The sequence below is a fragment of the Bos mutus genome, chromosome 9, assembly GCF_027580195.1.
Source record: "Bos mutus isolate GX-2022 chromosome 9, NWIPB_WYAK_1.1, whole genome shotgun sequence".
NCBI lineage: Eukaryota > Metazoa > Chordata > Mammalia > Artiodactyla > Bovidae > Bos > Bos mutus.
In genome coordinates, this window is record NC_091625.1 from 87,000,458 (window position 1) to 87,016,494 (window position 16,037).

The window sequence follows — 16,037 nt, forward strand, 5'->3', positions numbered from 1 at the left end:
CTGTAGAATCCAATTAGTTTTCATTTATTTCATAGTAGTCTTTATGCTCCCTTTTGGGTTTAGAGAAGATTTGGGTTAATAAAGAAACTACTGTTGAAATTAACCATGCTTTAGTAATGCTCCTTTTATGGCAGATCAATTACATATAGCTTGGGTAAGAGTTCCAGCCTCTTAGCAAGGTTGGTAAATCATGTATTTTCAAAATTCTTCTGAGTAACTGGTAAAAAAAAAAAGGAAGATTGAATGCTCATTGTATTAAACATGTAGATTAGGTACCTGTTTTAAAGGGTAAATATGACCTTGAATCTTTCCCTTGTGCTTCTCACATTTCAGACCTCCACATATAGCGAACAGCTAAAGATCTGAGAGGTTTTGTGGTAAAATGACACAAGGTGCTCCATGCTGCCGGCTTGTTATTAAAGTGTGGCAGGCATTTCTATTCATTTGCTTGTTCTGTCTTGTTAGGTTGAAGAGCTATAAGTCATGTTGGCAATTTATAAATACTATGCTGATGCTACACCTTCACTGAATAATAAAAAGCCTGTGGACTAATAAGTAGCCATATAAAGGACTGTCTTCTTCCATCTCTTTCCCCACTAGTAGGGCTCTATTTTTAGCTTCAGCTCTCTGGTCTGATAGCCTCTCCTCACTGATAGTTTCAAGTATTTCAGCCTCTGGTGTGTAAATTGAGAAGGACCTAGCTGGTTTGTAGCTCTGAATCTCCTGAATATGAAGGTTAGTAAATGTTCAAATGGTGTGTGTGTGAAATTGACATGGAAAGCCAACTTGCCAGACTTCAGCTCGGCCAGAGGCTTGAGCTGTCTGCCAGGTTGGGTGCCTTCTAGATGAACACATAAGTAATTTCAGAAAAACTTGTATCAGTCAGGTCAGCAGTTAGATGATCTGTCCTTTTCAGAATAGGAAATAGTGGTCTTTTAGAGTGCCATAAAGTGTGATATTTTAAATTAGAAAGGAGTGAGGATAAAGAAATACACAGAATAACTTCCCGGCTATGGTTTTATCTAGAAGTTTGCAGTGGCCAATCAGTTTTGTATAGAGAATAACACAAAGAGAATTTATGGAGGACTTGTATTAGGTCCCAGGTGTTTTTCTAGGCCCTCTGTGTGCACTGATTCATTAGTCTTTACAACAACACATATGAACAGGGTGCTGTTATCCTCTCGTCTTATAGATGAGGAAACTGGGAGACACAGCAAAATTAAAAGGCTTTCCCAAGCTCCGTAGCTGGTGGATGGCACTGGGTGGATGGCATGGACTCTGAGTCCGTGTTCTAACCACCAAACCTGCTTCTAACTCTGCAGTGTCCTGTGTAAGAAAACAGACAGAGGCCTCACAGCATGTGTCTGAATATTTAAAAGTCATGAATCAAGCTATTGAGTGTCTCTTTAAAATGTGTTCTACCCTCTTACCTTGACAACTGTTATCTTCATAATGACTCAGAAAGGGAGGTTTGAACCGTGAATTCCCAGATCTCCCAGAGCTCAGAACTGATCAAAAGAACCTTTCCCTGGCCCAGGGCCTGCTTCCTTTGGCTGTTTACCTGTGATACCATCCTACCTGGTGAAGGGCATTGTGTCCACTTGCACGTCCAGTCTGTCCACACCCTCCGCCACCCCCTAACCGTGCCTCTGGCTCCAACCAAGGAAGCCAGACCTGGAAAGAGCTGGTTCATGCCTTGGAAGTGTCTGTGTATTTGATCAGGGGATGCTGGGGACTTGAAGTGTAGCCTAAAACCAGATGGAGACTTACCGGTCCTGGATGGGTAAGTCCACCTGGTACTCTGCAGGAAAATGCCTGTGGCAGGAGTAGCCCAGGGCTGTGACCCCTCTTACACAGTCTAAGCATAGTATCATTGAACAGCACAGCCTTTTGGATATAAACATAAATGTCTTTATAGATTCTAAAATGATTATGTTTATAGTTGTTTTCCATTTCATCTACTTATACGGGTAGTTACATTTTCACCTAGGAATTTGATTATCCTGGAACTGCAAGGTTAACTCTGCATCAACATGTAAGGATTTCTGTTTTAAGACATTTTCATATCTCTCCCAAACCCTGATGGTTTTAAAGAGCATTTGATATCTGGCATAATGTCTACTTTGATAAGTATTGCAAGAGGACTTACTTGGTAAGTCATGTCAATTTTTCTCATCTTGCCCAGCATCAAGATAACATCAGTACTTCTAGTACAATTTGATTTACTTTGGAAATAAAAGCCCGTCATTAATCTGGGATTACTGAAACCCCCACAGCAGCCTAGGCATAAACAGACTTGTACACGGAGGGCATCCCCTGGTGATCCTGACTGTCCATTCAGAAGGACTTTTCTTTTCCAGCATCAGTCTGCATTTTTTAAAAACTTATTTATTTTTTTTTAATTGAAGGATAATGGCTTTACAGAATTTTGTTGTTTTCTGTCAAACCTCAACATGTCTGTGTTTTAAAAAGTGGTTTCTGGCACATTACACTTTTTCATCTTCCCTTATTCCCTACCATCTTCATTCTGTAAATCAGTGGTTCTCAAAAATATTTTGATTGTGGCCCTAGAAAGAAATTCCCTTGCTTCCTGATACCTACACTGACACATGGATGGATGCAGAGATTCACAAAGACCAGTTAATGTTACCATGTACGCAAAAGAAAAATTACCAAGTCAATATAAAATGCATGCATGCATGCCAAGTTGCTTCAGTCGTGTCTGACTCTTTGCGGCCCCATGGACTATAGCCTGCCAGGCTCCTCTGTCCATGGGACTCTCCAAGCAAGAGTACTAGACTGGGTTGCCATGCCCTCTTCCAGGGGATCTACCTGACCTAGGAATCGAACCCACATCTCTTAAGTCTCCTGCATTGGCAGGCAGGTTCTTTACCACTAGCACCATCTGGGAAGCCCCTAATACAAAATATGACTTTATTAATATTTAAATACAATATTCTATTTAATTTACCAGAATTTCTGGCTGTGACTCTCTAAATTAATTTCATCACACATTTGGGGGTTGTGACCTGCCATTAAAAATGTACTACTCCAGAAAGGGAAACATTTAAACATATTTAACAGACAAAGCTAAAATTTATTAAGTACTTTCTGTAACAGGTATGGTTCATGTAATCCTAGTAACAACCTCTGATAGTCCCATTTCGTAATCCTAGTAACAACCTCTGATATTCCCATTTAATGGATGTGGAAACTGAGGCTCAGAGAAGTCTAGAAGATGCCTGAGGCCCCTCAGCTGGGACACAGCAGAGCAGGGCTGTGTCCAGAAAGCCAGACGTACCCTAACCACTGCTTCCTGAGATGGGACAGTACCTGACACTCTCTGTGAACCCCTGTAGGTTGCCTGCTCTCGGACGCAGCTGTGGTAATTTTTGGGTTGACTGATGTTGCATGTAGAGGGACACAGGTGTCTGTGGGTTTGTTCCTGGATCAGGCCTCTTCTTTTCAGTTCAGGTCCTTACTTTGTTCTCAACTCCCACTCTACAACATCAAATTAGCCTGCTTTGCTGGAAGGTAGAAACTGCTGTCTAGAAGATGGTTTGCGGATAATGTTCAGTTCAGTTCAGTTCTCAGTCGTGTCCGACTCTTTGTGACCCCATGAATCGCAGCACGCCAGGCAGATAATGTGGTGAATCCCTATTTATGTAGCTATTTGAGAATGAATTGGATTTTTCAACAAAACTGCTTAAAACGGATACCAAGGAGGAAGAGGGGATGGGATGAATTGGGAGATTGGGATTGACAAATATACCCTACTATGAAGTGGGTTGCCATTCCCTTCTCCAGGGGATCTTCCTGACCCAGGGGTCAAACCCGGGTCTCCCGTGTTGCAGGCAGATTCTTTACTGTCTGAGCCACCAGGGGAGCCCCTAACGTATAAAACAGACAACTAATGAGAACCTACTGTATAGCACGGGGAACTCTACTCAGTGCTCTGTGATCACCTAAATGGGAAGGAAATCCAAGGACAGGGGATATATGTATCCATGTAACTGGTTTCACTTTGCTGTGCAGCAGAAACTAACACAGCACTATAACACAACTATACTCCAACTAAAAAAAAAAAGAGCTGCTTAAAGAAAACACCATAAACTCAATCTGTAAAATATTATGGAATAAATTAAACACGTTTAAAATTCTATGAATAAAAGAATTCGAAATTGCCAAAGGCTGAAAAGAAAACTGTGCTTAACAAGTTCCCTTTGGAATAATGGTTAGGGAAATCTGACGTGGAGGCAGTGGGTAAAAGAATAAATGCTTTGAAGTGAGGTGAGCCTGAAAGCTACATTGGTCCCTGCACTGAGTAGTGCTGAGATGGGGCAACTTCCTTATTAACTTCTGAGCTCCACTTTCCCCTGTGTTTAAGGGAATCATCCTGGCCACTTGGCGGGGTCGTTTTGAGATCTGAATGGGTCAGACCATGGAGCTGGAACTTAGTTGGTGTAGTTTGAACCACCCATGCGTGCGTGCTCGGTCAGTCAGTTGTGTCTGACTCTCTGTGACCCCATGGACTGTAGCTCACCAGGCCCCTCTGTCCATGGGATTTTCCAGGCAAGAATACTGGGGTGAGTTGCCATTTCCTCTTCCAGGGGATCTTCCTGCTGCGTCTCCTCAATTGGAAGATGGACTCTTTACTACTGAGCCTCCTGGGAAGCCCCAGTTGGAACCATAACTAGCCATTAACTGTTGGTCATTCTCTATGATACAGGAGGGCAGAAGTGAGGAAGAAAATGAAGTCTTCATATCTAGTTGGTGGTAGAGTTTGGAGATGGATATGGGGTCAGAGGTGTTGGTGTGTCTTTGAACTTGAACATGAGCAAATATCATCCCCTGCCCTGTTTTTTCTAGCACCTTCCTTATTCTGGAAGTCCTTGTGAATTTTCATTTATGGGGAGAGAAGTTGCTGTTGTTCAGTCACTCAGTTGTGTTCGACTCTTTGCGACCCTATGGACTGCAGCATGCCAGGATCCTCTGTCCTCCACTGTCTCTCTGAGTTTGCTCAAATTCATGTCCATTAAGTCGGTGATGCTACCTAGCCACCTCATCCTCTGCTGCCCCTGTCTCCTTTTGTCTTCAGTCTTTCCCATCTTCAGGGTCTTTGGCATCAACAGTTTGAAGGCATGGTTGATTTTAATTTTCTTCGTCTGTGTCCCTAGTAGGGCTCAAACATGAAGCACTAATGTGAATGAATGAAAAAGAATCGACCTTCAGAAAACTTTTGAAAAGTCATTGTTGTTTTAGTCCTGGATTATTTAGCGATGCTCCTTTATCATACTTCTGGCTATGGAAAAATACTAATCTAGGGTTTTGTTAAACAGTCATCCATATCAAACTCTTGCATCTTTACTGTTTGATTTCAACATTTTTGGATATACACCTACCTTCATTGACTTATTTGCTTGAAATAGGAACTTAAAGACTGCAAATAGCTGCAGCTAATTGATTTTTAAGCTTAGATTGAGAGAATTCTTTTGAAAATTGAACTTCTTCCTCCAGGGTCCTGTTCACTCTTTTCCTTTGCTTCTACTGTGTCCCTCACCACACTAACCTACCTGCTCTTCTCATCTCTGGCAACTGTTTGCTTCCAGTATCTTCTGTTTTTCTCCCACCATTGAAACAAGCTGGCTTCCTAGGGTACCCTTGCTCACCTCACAGCCGTCCTCTTTCTAGATGGAGAGCACAGTGGAGTCTGTTTCATTTTCCATGTGGTCTGCACACCATGTGCATGATTGCGTTTTGTAGTCCACTCTCCTGTCTCTTGTCTCCTGCACTTGGCTATTTCACACCTTCACCTGGCTTTGCAAGGTACATTTCTTGTTACCTGAACTGCCCCTCGCAGCCTCCCGTGTTCAAGCCAGGCCAACTGCCCTCCCAAGCAGGCTCTTAACTACTCTCCTCTCTGGGCTGCTTTTTCAGCCTCCCCTTTTCACTCCAGCACACACACAAGTTGCAGTGTTTCTTTTTGTTACCAACAACCCCTACTACAAAAATGCTTTCCTTTTTCAATCCTGTACTTCTTTCGATGGTGGCCCTATCTTCTCCTTCCCTTACTGTTTTTCCAGATCTTTCTCCTCCATGACACCACTGTTTATCCATCACCATCTGATGTCAGCTTCTGCCACGGTTTCCCCGAGGATCTCTTTGCTTCTCAATCCAGTGGGTTTGTTTGGGTCTCTATTTCCTTGACCTTCTGAGGCCTTCGGTGCCCTTCTGCATTTCCTTGGGAACCCCTTTGCTCTAAGCAGATCTCTCCTGCGTCTCATCCTAATCACTAGTGACGCTTCCAGCCTCCTCTCTGCATTTTCTTCCTCTGCCTTCCTCTTCAGTGATGTCACACCAGGTCTGTCTTTGGGTCCCTACTCTATTCTCTCTATTTTTCTTCCCACTGCTACATCCTCTTTCTGGGTGATATGAATATTCCTGTGGTTTCAGTCACTGTTCACATACTGACAACTCTTCAATCTCCATTTTTAGCCCTGATCTGTTTTCGGAGTACCAGACATATTCAGATGCCTGGTGGGAGCCTCACCTTCAGCTGCTCTGAAGCTGAGTTTGTTGTCATCCTCTGCAAACCCGCCCTCTTCCTCAGTTGCCTCAGTGGATGGTGGGCACGCTGTCGGCAGGTGTCCCAGCCAAAATCATACTGGCTCCCTTCTCTGACCTCTCCCTGTGGGTCACACCCAGCAGTCAGGAGACCTTGTTGATGCCTGCTCCTTCGAGCCCTGGAGTCTGACTGCGTGGCTTCTCACTGCCACCACTTTAGTCCAGCACCTTACAATGTCTCACCTGTATTATAGCACGAGACACTTTGGTCTCTTGTCACTCAAATTCCTGCTACTACGAGTATTAGTACTACTATGATCCCTCTACTAGTGCTGCTGGTATTACTACTTCTGCTACTCAAATAGCTCTCAGTCTAGGGCCAGGTGACGTATGCATTTTATCTCCAACAGCCGATCCTGGCAGTAACTTTATGGGGTGGGATGTATTATCTTCATTGCTTCGCATTATAGAGGAAGAAACTGAGGTCAGAGAAGTTGCTCCTTGTCCCAGTCCAAGGTCACGGTGACTCCCAAAGTCACATGGCCTCCATGCTGCCGTTGCTCCCATCAGCTGCTTGTCTCAAGTTCTTACTGCACACCGGATCCTTGCTGAGCTGGAGTTCAGTCCTTGCAGTAACTCGGGAAGGGAGGTCGAGAGACTGCAGTACAGAGATCTTGAGCCACAGGTCTCAGTCAGAGGCAATATCGTCTCAGGTAGGGAAGCTGGAGCAAAGCCCTGTCTCCAGTTCCTGGGATGGGGTCTTCTCCTCTGATCCCTCACCTCCAGCTCTCCCTCCCCACGGGAGTTTCAGAGCCCCATCCATGTGGCTAGAGTGTTTCCAAAATCCCAACCTGATCTAGTCACCCCCACAGCCTTTGGGGTACAGCTTAAGATAAAGCTCAGGGGTCCCCTCTCTGGTCCCATCTCTTGTCCCCACCCCACCCCTGCTTCTTCAACCAAGATCCCAGTGCAGGTGAGGTGGGAACCCCATCCCGCTTGCTTTCTCCCTCTGCCAGGGTCACCTCTCTCTTCCTCCTCTTCCTCACCTGTCTACCTCTTACCTGTTCTCTTCCAGGAAGCCTCTGTGACAGGTGCTGTCCCTGGCAAGCTGGCCAACAGGCCTTTGCTGGCTTGTGCCTACCCGTGTCTCAGCACCTTTCTGTAATCCTGTCCCCTGGCCTTGCTGCCAGCTTCGTAAGGGTGGACTCTTGTGGTCCCTGCAGCCTGGGTGGCCTCTTCATCCTGTCTGCACTCAGGGGTCCAGGACCTGGCTGTCAGGAGAGTGATGCGCAAACTGGCCCTGTAGACCAGTTGGCAGCATCTTCTGGTGCCGTGCATTTCAAAAGTACATAGCCCAAATTAAGTGCATTAATGTAGTGTGACTCTGCCTGTATTAAAAACCTGCTCTTCTTGGGACTTCCCTGGTGGTCCAGCAATTAAGACTCCTCGCTTCCACTGCAGGGGGCTCGGGTTCAATCCCTGGTCAGAGAACTCAGATCCCACATACAGCATGCAGCATGGCCAAAAAAAAAAAAAAAAAAAAAACTTCTCTTCTATCATTGATGAAATTTTGATTCTTTTTCATGGTTATGAATTATATTCATGTAGGTTTTTTTTTTTTTTTTCCTGGAAAATTCCCTGGGCAGAGGAGCCTGGCAGGCTACAGTCCATGGGGCCACAAAGAGTTGGACATGACTGAGCAACCCAGCACACAGTTTTTTGAAACTGTGAATTAAAAGAGTATTATGATGGAATAAGGCATTGATGCCCGGGTCATAAAAGTCTTCAAAGGGAGTAATCACACATTACTGCCATTCTTCTCTGTAATTTTAATTTTTTATTATGTACAATAATATTACTTTGTTTGCACAGTAATTGTTCACTTCTTTGGGAGTGGAGATGCTTGCTGTACTGGGAAGAAGTGAGGGCTTTTCCAGCGGCAGATAACATTCAGAGCGACAGGCTCACACCTGTCTTGATGGAACAAGGAATGAAAGCCAGGATTCCTGCCTCTGCTTAAAAGTTCAGGCCAATAAATTTTCACCAGGTTTTTCTTAGTCAGCACTGGCATTTTGGAAATCTGTTCCACTGCGTAAAAGCTGAGAAAAAAGGAGACCAGGGTGTGATTTGGTCTCTAAAGCATCACTTTATGGTTGAGGATAAAATGATCACAGAAGGGTTTTTCCTTTTTGAAAGAATCCTTGGGGCAAACTGTGGAAAGACTTGTGGAGGGCAAGAATATTCATTTATTCATTCATTCCAACAGATATTTGCATAGATGGGGAAAGAGGAATAGGACGCCATCATCCATTTAAATTAGGTAAGAGAGAAAGAGAAGGTAAAGGAACCCTGTGCATTATAGGAGGAGAATGGAGGCATCCACATAATTGGAAGTCCTTTGATGGCAACAACTGTCTCCTGTTTGCAGTTGAATACGTGTTTTCAATACATTTCTTTACTGTCTTTTCATACTGCTTATGGGGTTCTTGAGGCAAGAACACTGAAATGGTTGCCATTCCCTTTTCCAGGGGACCACATTTTGTCAGAAGTCTCCACCCATCCATCTTGGGTGGCCCTGCACAGCATGGCTCATAGCTTCCTTGTTACACAAGGCTGTGATCCATGTGATAATTTTGATTAGTTTCTGTGATTGTGGTTTTCATTCTGGAGGCTGTAGAATTATAGTTCTTGCTTCTTCTGTCTGTCATAAGGGTGGTGTCATCTGCATATCTGAGATTATTGATATTTCTCCTGGCAGTCTTGATTCCAGCTTGTGCTTCATCCAGCCCGGCATTTCCCATGATGTACTCTGCATATAAGTTCAATAAGCAGGGTGACAATATACAGCCTTGACATACTCCTTTCCCAATTTTGAACCAGTTTTCTGCCACCCTTATGGCAGAAAGTGAAGAGAAACTAAAGAGCTTCTTGATGAAGGTGAAAGAGGAGAGTGAAAAAGCTGGCTTAAAACGCAACATTTAAAAAGCCAAGATCATGGCATCCGGTCCCATCACTTCATGGCAAATAGATGGGGAAACAATGAAAACAGTAGCAGACTATTTTCTTGGGCTCCAAAATCACTGCACATGGTGACTGCAGCCATGAAATTAAAAGACACTTGCCCTTTGGAAGGAAAGCTATGACAAACCTAGACAGCATATTAAAAAGCAGAGACACTACTTTGCTGACAAAGGTCTGTCTAGTCAAAGCTATGGTTTTTCCAGTAATCATGTATAGATGTTAGAGCTGGACAGTAAAGAAGGCTGAGGCCCGAAGAATTGATGCTTTTGAACTGAGGGGTTGGAGAAGACTCTCGAGAGCCCCTTGGACTGAAAGAAGATCCAACCAGTCAATCCTGAATACTCATTGGAAGGACTGATGCTGAAGCTAAAGCTCCAATACTTTGACCACCTGATACAAAGAGCCGACTCATTGGAAAAGACCCTGATGATGGGAAAGATTCAGGGCAGGAGGAGAAGGGGACAACAGAGGATGAGATGGTTGGATGGCATCACTGCCTTAATGGACATGAGAGCAAACTCTGGGAGACAGTGAAAGACAGGGAAGCCTGACGTGATGCAGTTCATGGGATCACAGAGTCAGACACGACTTAACAACTGAACAACAGCAACAAATTTACTGCCTAGTGGTTGTGTCCTTCTTCCTTTACTCTAAGCCTGTTTTCAGGAAGGTTATCTTAAATTCATTGACATTACAATGTAAATGATTAAAAACATGTTATCTTTCATTTTAATAGGAAGTAAAGTCGTAAGTAAGAGAAAGTCATCATTTAATAACTGAACTTCAGGAATGAATAAACAGGGCAGGCTCTATCATTTATGGGCTATGGGACCTTGTTGCAGTCTATGAAATCTATGACTCAAAATATGTTTCTAATATGATGTTGCGGGAATGACCTGGCCTCTGTTCTAGTGGGTGGCCCGCTTACCAGCCAGATGACCTTGGCAACCTATCATATTCATGATAGGCTTTTGTTTTCAGGTTTTCTTTCCTCATCTTAAAAAAAGGGGGAGGAAGCCTAGGGCTTCCTTGACTGATCTTTCAGTTCAGTTCAGTTCAGTTCAGTTGCTCAGTCATGTCCGACTCTTTGCGACCCCATGAATTGCAGCACACCAGGCCTCCCTGTCCATCACAAACTCCCGGATTTCACTCAGACTCACGCCCATCGAGTCGGTGATGCCATCCAGCCATCTCCTCCTCTGTTGTCCCCTTCTCCTGCCCCCAATCCCTCCCGGCATCAGAGTATTTTCCAATGAGTCAACTCTTTGCATGAGGTGGCTAAAGTACTGGAGTTTCAGCTTTAGCATCATTCCTTCCAAAGAATACCCAAGACTGATCTCCTTTAGAATGGACTGGTTGGATCTCCTTGCAGTCCAAGGGACTCTCAAGACTCTTCTCCAACACCACAGTTCAAAAGCATCAATTCTTCGGTGCTCAGCTTTCTTCACAGTCCAACTCTCACATCCATACATGACCACCGGAAAAACCATAGCCTTGACTAGATGGACCTTTGTTGGCAAAGTAATGTCTCTGCTTTTGAATATGCTATCTAGGTTGGTCATAATCTTTAGAGGTTCTATAATAAATCCGGATGTGCACTGGAGAAAAGGAGATTTATTAAAGGGAGGGTGATGCTGGAAGCAGTAATAGAGGGGCTTTCCTTTCAAGGCAAACCTGAGACAATTAGACTAGTTCACCCAAAGATCATCTGATTTCCATAGTCATTTCAGTAGCTAAAGTGAGTGTCTCCACCCTTCCCTTGCATAATCTCTTGTGTGATGTCACTTGGATGGAAAGATCAAATTGAGAAGGCTTTAAAAAAAAGAAAAACCCTCTTTCCCCGTCCAGTACTTTCCCCCTACTATTGACTTCCACGTTGAATTTGAAATCTAACGGTGCAGATACTCAGAGCTACTCTTATCTGCCTATTTTTTTTTTTTTCATTTAATTGGGCTAACCTTTAAGAAGAGCTGGCATATCTGACTTAAGGCTTTTAGGCATATACTTTTTAATATTGGCTGTTAGGGACTTTTCCAGTTCTAATTATTTGTCCTTTATCTTGGCAGCTCATAATTAACTAATGGTGGTATTTATTTTAACTTGAGGATTTGTGTTGAGATATAAAATGAGCATTCAAGAGAGGAAAGTGTGGCAGATTTAGGAAATAAATTTTTAAAAAGGCGAGGAGCATAAATTAGCCTAAATAAGAGGCTGAAGAAATCTGTACTCAACAAATTAATTTTCACTGGGGAATTTATTCCTGGAATGTCACTTTATAGTTAGATTTAGAACTAACATGACAGGATAGAAAAATGAAATTAAGGTTTTTCATAGACAGTTCTGGTAGAAAGTGGAGAGCAGAACTGATTGCTCCTTATAATATTGGTCTATTTTGTTTTATGATAGAATCCATAAAGCCCCATCAGATAATCCCATTCAATCCATGCAAAAGCTCTGTGATGTAAGTAGTCATCTTATTTCTAAATGTGAAAATTGAGTCTCAGAGGGGCTTAGTAACATGCCCAAGTTTAAATTGCCAGTAAGAAGAACAAGACTCAGAAGCAGTTCTTGGAGACCGTGAACATTACTTTCACCTTCACCCCGTGGTCATTTCCATGTACTCTAGCATTTTTGACCAATACATCAGGCAAAACTTTTCTGCCTAATTTATTTTATATATTTTCAAATATTCTGCATCTTAGCTGAACAATTTATAGCATTCTGTTATTTTTCAGATGAATCATTTACCGGATTCAGCTGTTTCTTTTGAAAAATTCAAATCCATTAGTTTTCAAGTATATATCACAGTTAAGTGTATTACTTCTTTCGTTTTGCCAGGTTTGCACGAGTAGTTAGTATTGGGGTTCTTATGTTCTCCATTTATCCACTCAAATGGAGTTTTGAAGTAAAAAGTTGGAAACTCACTTTAAATAAACCATAGGATACAGAGTAGGTATTTTACCCTTCATATTTGAAAATTCCAAATATTATCTTTGATGTGAAGTAAAGAAATAATGCTTCTTCCAAACAAAATGTGAAAAATCCTAAGTAATATCTTTTGCTTCTGCTAAGGAATATTTTTGTCCTGAGCTGCTGTGGTCAACCATCTGTTAATATCTTTTATGTTTTCTTTGTCAGTAGTATTACTTACAGAGCTGCTTTATTCATTTCTGCAAATATTAATTGAATCGAGTCTGTTTCAAGGCAAGCAGGTAAGGTGTTGCATTTTCAGACTGGTAAAGATGACTTTCCTGTTCTCATGAGCTAATATTGCACATAACAGTTCTAATTAGTCAACTGGTTTTTCTCCTGTTTGTGATGGGGTGTGGCAGCTCTTTACCAAGTCAAAAGAAAATGAGTCATTGATTGGGTGTTAAAACATGATTATGCTTGCTATAATGATAACACTATAAATATTACAACTAAAAAAAATAACATGTACTATCTCTGGTAGACAAGTGTCTTTTGTTAAGCTAAAATATTCCATTTCTTCATCAAACCCAGATGGTTCCATATTTAGTAATCTTATGCCAGAAGCAGTTTTTATATGGATGGATGTTTAGATAATGAAAGTGTGTGTGTGTGTGTGTGTGTGTGCAGGTGTGTGTGTGTGTGTATCTAGGTAAACAGACCATCACCCAAACTAGCCTGAGACTTTAAAAGCATTTAGTTGACAGTCACGTCTCAAACTTCTAGACTATTCTCACGTTAAACTTCAGAGAGGGATAGTAGGATGCCTTTAATACGTGGAAGAGCTGTCAGTTGAGTTTACTCATTATTCTAAAGAGGAACTAGTTTATTTATCCTTGACACTGTACTATAAATTGCCTTGCTTAAAGCAATTTAGAGCAGTCAAGGAGGGCAAAGAATGAGATACGGAGAACATACAAAGCATGCAAAGTGCAATACAAATTCTCAAGCCAACCGTTATGAGTAAGACTCTATCGTACTCAGCTGCCTCTACGGTACCAGCTTGAGTTCTGAGCAGCCCTGGTGGGCGTGAGTGTGAGTAAGCAATACTCTTACCTCCTCTCAGGAGCCTCCATCCTGCTGCTCAAGGAGGGACTTACTTCTTCATTTTCAGCCTTTCCTTCAAAAGTGACAGAGCTGGACACTGAAAATCTGCGCATTTCATGGTATGGAAATGAAGCCTCAGTTAAGTGCCAGACACGCATACACAGAAGACTCTCCCTGTTGCTTCCTCTCTTTGCCCAGATCTAAGGTCCCCTGGACTGTGAAGAAGGCTGAGCGCCAAAGAATTGATGCCTTTGAACTGTGGTGTTGGAGAAGACTCTTGAGAGTCCCTTGGACTGCAAGGAGATTAAACCTAAACTCAATCCTAAAGGAAATCAACCCTGAATATTCACTGGAAGGACTGATGCTAAAGCTCCAATACGTCAGCCACCTGATGTGAAGAGTCAAGTCTTTGGAAAAGACCCTGATGCTGGGAAAGCTTGAAGGCAGGAGGAGAAGGGGATGACAGAGGATGAGATGGTTGAATGGCATCACTGACTCGATGGACATGAGTCTGAGCATACTCTGGGAGATGGTGAAGGACAGGGAAGCCTGGCGTGCTGCAGTCCATGGGGTCGCAAAGAGTCAGATATGACAATGACTGAACTGAGCTGAACTCCATATACTCTGCAACCAGTTTTACCTATTAGCAACATCGTAAATTAGTATGGTACATTTGTTACAATTAATGAACCAATATCAATACATTATTTTAACTAGAATTCATACTTTATTCAGTTTCCTTAGTCTTTATACAGAGCCTTCTTTTCTGTTCCAGAATTCACCCAAGATACCACGTGACATCTAGTTGTCATGTCTCCTTAGATTCCTCTTGGCTATGGTAGTTTCTCAGGTGCTTCTCGTTTTTCATAACTTTGACAGTTGTGTGAGGTTCTGTTAGGTATTTTGTAGAACGCCCCTCAAATGGGACTTGTGTGATGTTTTTCTTATAATTAGACTGGGATTGTGAGTTTGGGGGAGGAAAATCGCAGAGGTGAAGGGTAGTTCTCATCACATCCTGTCAAGGGACTTCTTATCAACGGGACTTATCACTGTTGATGTTGATCTTGATCACCTGGCTGGCATAGTGTCTGCCAGGTTCTGTCACACCTAAGGAGGGGGGACTTGTGCTCCAACTCCTTGTATTTCTACATAAGTTAAATGGAATTCTTCTGTGTGGGACATTCATCTCCTTTCTCCCACTTGTTTATTTAGCCAATAATTTATTTAAATATATGTGGCCAGTACTTTGGCCACGTCATGCGAAGAGTTGACTCATTGGAAAAGACTCTGATGCTGGGAGGGATTGGGGGCAGGAGGAGAAGGGGACGACAGAGGATGAGATGGCTGGATGGCATCACCGACTCGATGGACGTGAGTCTGAGTGAACTCTGGGAGTTGGTGATGGACAGGGAGGCCTGGCATGCTGCGATTCATGGGGTCGCAAAGAGTCGGACATGACTAAGCGACTGATCTGATCTGATCTGATGTGGGCTGTGGGTATTTATTATGTACTTTGGGTTAAAATTCGTTTCTTCTGTATTTATTTTATTGCCTGAATTGTTCCAACTTTGGAAGCTGTTTCAATTGGCTCCTTTGTTTGTATGTTTGACATACTCCCATCATTGTATGTGTGCACGTGTGTTTGTGTGTGTTTAATACTTCTTTACTCTCTGGTTCTACAAGATATTCCAAGTTCATCTTGTGTATTTTTTGCCCTAGGCATAGAATCAGCCATTTCTACAAGGAGATTTAGTTCTTTTTGTAGAAGAATGTTATTAGAAACCAAGACATGGATGTTAGGTATGGCTACTGGGGTCATTGTTTCTAGGGTCTGTCAGCTGTCAGAGTGAAGAAAGGGATGTGTGCCTAACTATGGTATATACATATATCTGTAAATATTTCTACAGGTAACCAACCATCACTCTCTATATTAAGCCAAACATGAGTTCAAGGTGATGTCTCCCACTCTAATCCATTACCATGTGCCTTATTCTAGCCTCTTTCTCTTGCTCATCTGTAAATTTTTATTCCATCGATGAGAAACTTGAGGTTCCCACCACTTGCCATCCATTCACTTAATTGTGCCGTTGTGGGGTACATATACAGCAGTTATCAGAATTGTAACCCATACCCCTGTGGGAAATAGCTTTATCAACTGGAGTGCAGTGTTTGTGCACAGTTCACTTTGCATTTAGTGTTATAGACTCTACTCGTTTCCAGGTACTTAGGTCAGCACCTCTTCCCCATACCTCTTTCAGTGAGGTTGTTTCATACATTTGCAATATAGTTAGATTGATTTTGCCATATTCTGCATTCCATTTTGGGATTGCCCTAACTCTTAAGTGATTATATATTTTATTATTATTATTTTGGCCACAGCATGCAACTTGCGGGATCTTAGTTCCCTGACCAGGGATTGAACTTGTGCTTCCTGC

The 16,037-nt window shown here is 42.6% G+C and overlaps 1 protein-coding gene across 1 annotated transcript in view; it reads left to right on the forward strand.

The window, feature by feature from the left end:
* The window catches only part of PPP1R14C (protein phosphatase 1 regulatory inhibitor subunit 14C), a 91,217-nt gene that overhangs the window by 2,242 nt on the left and 72,938 nt on the right, over window positions 1-16,037 (forward strand). The window lies entirely within an intron of this gene.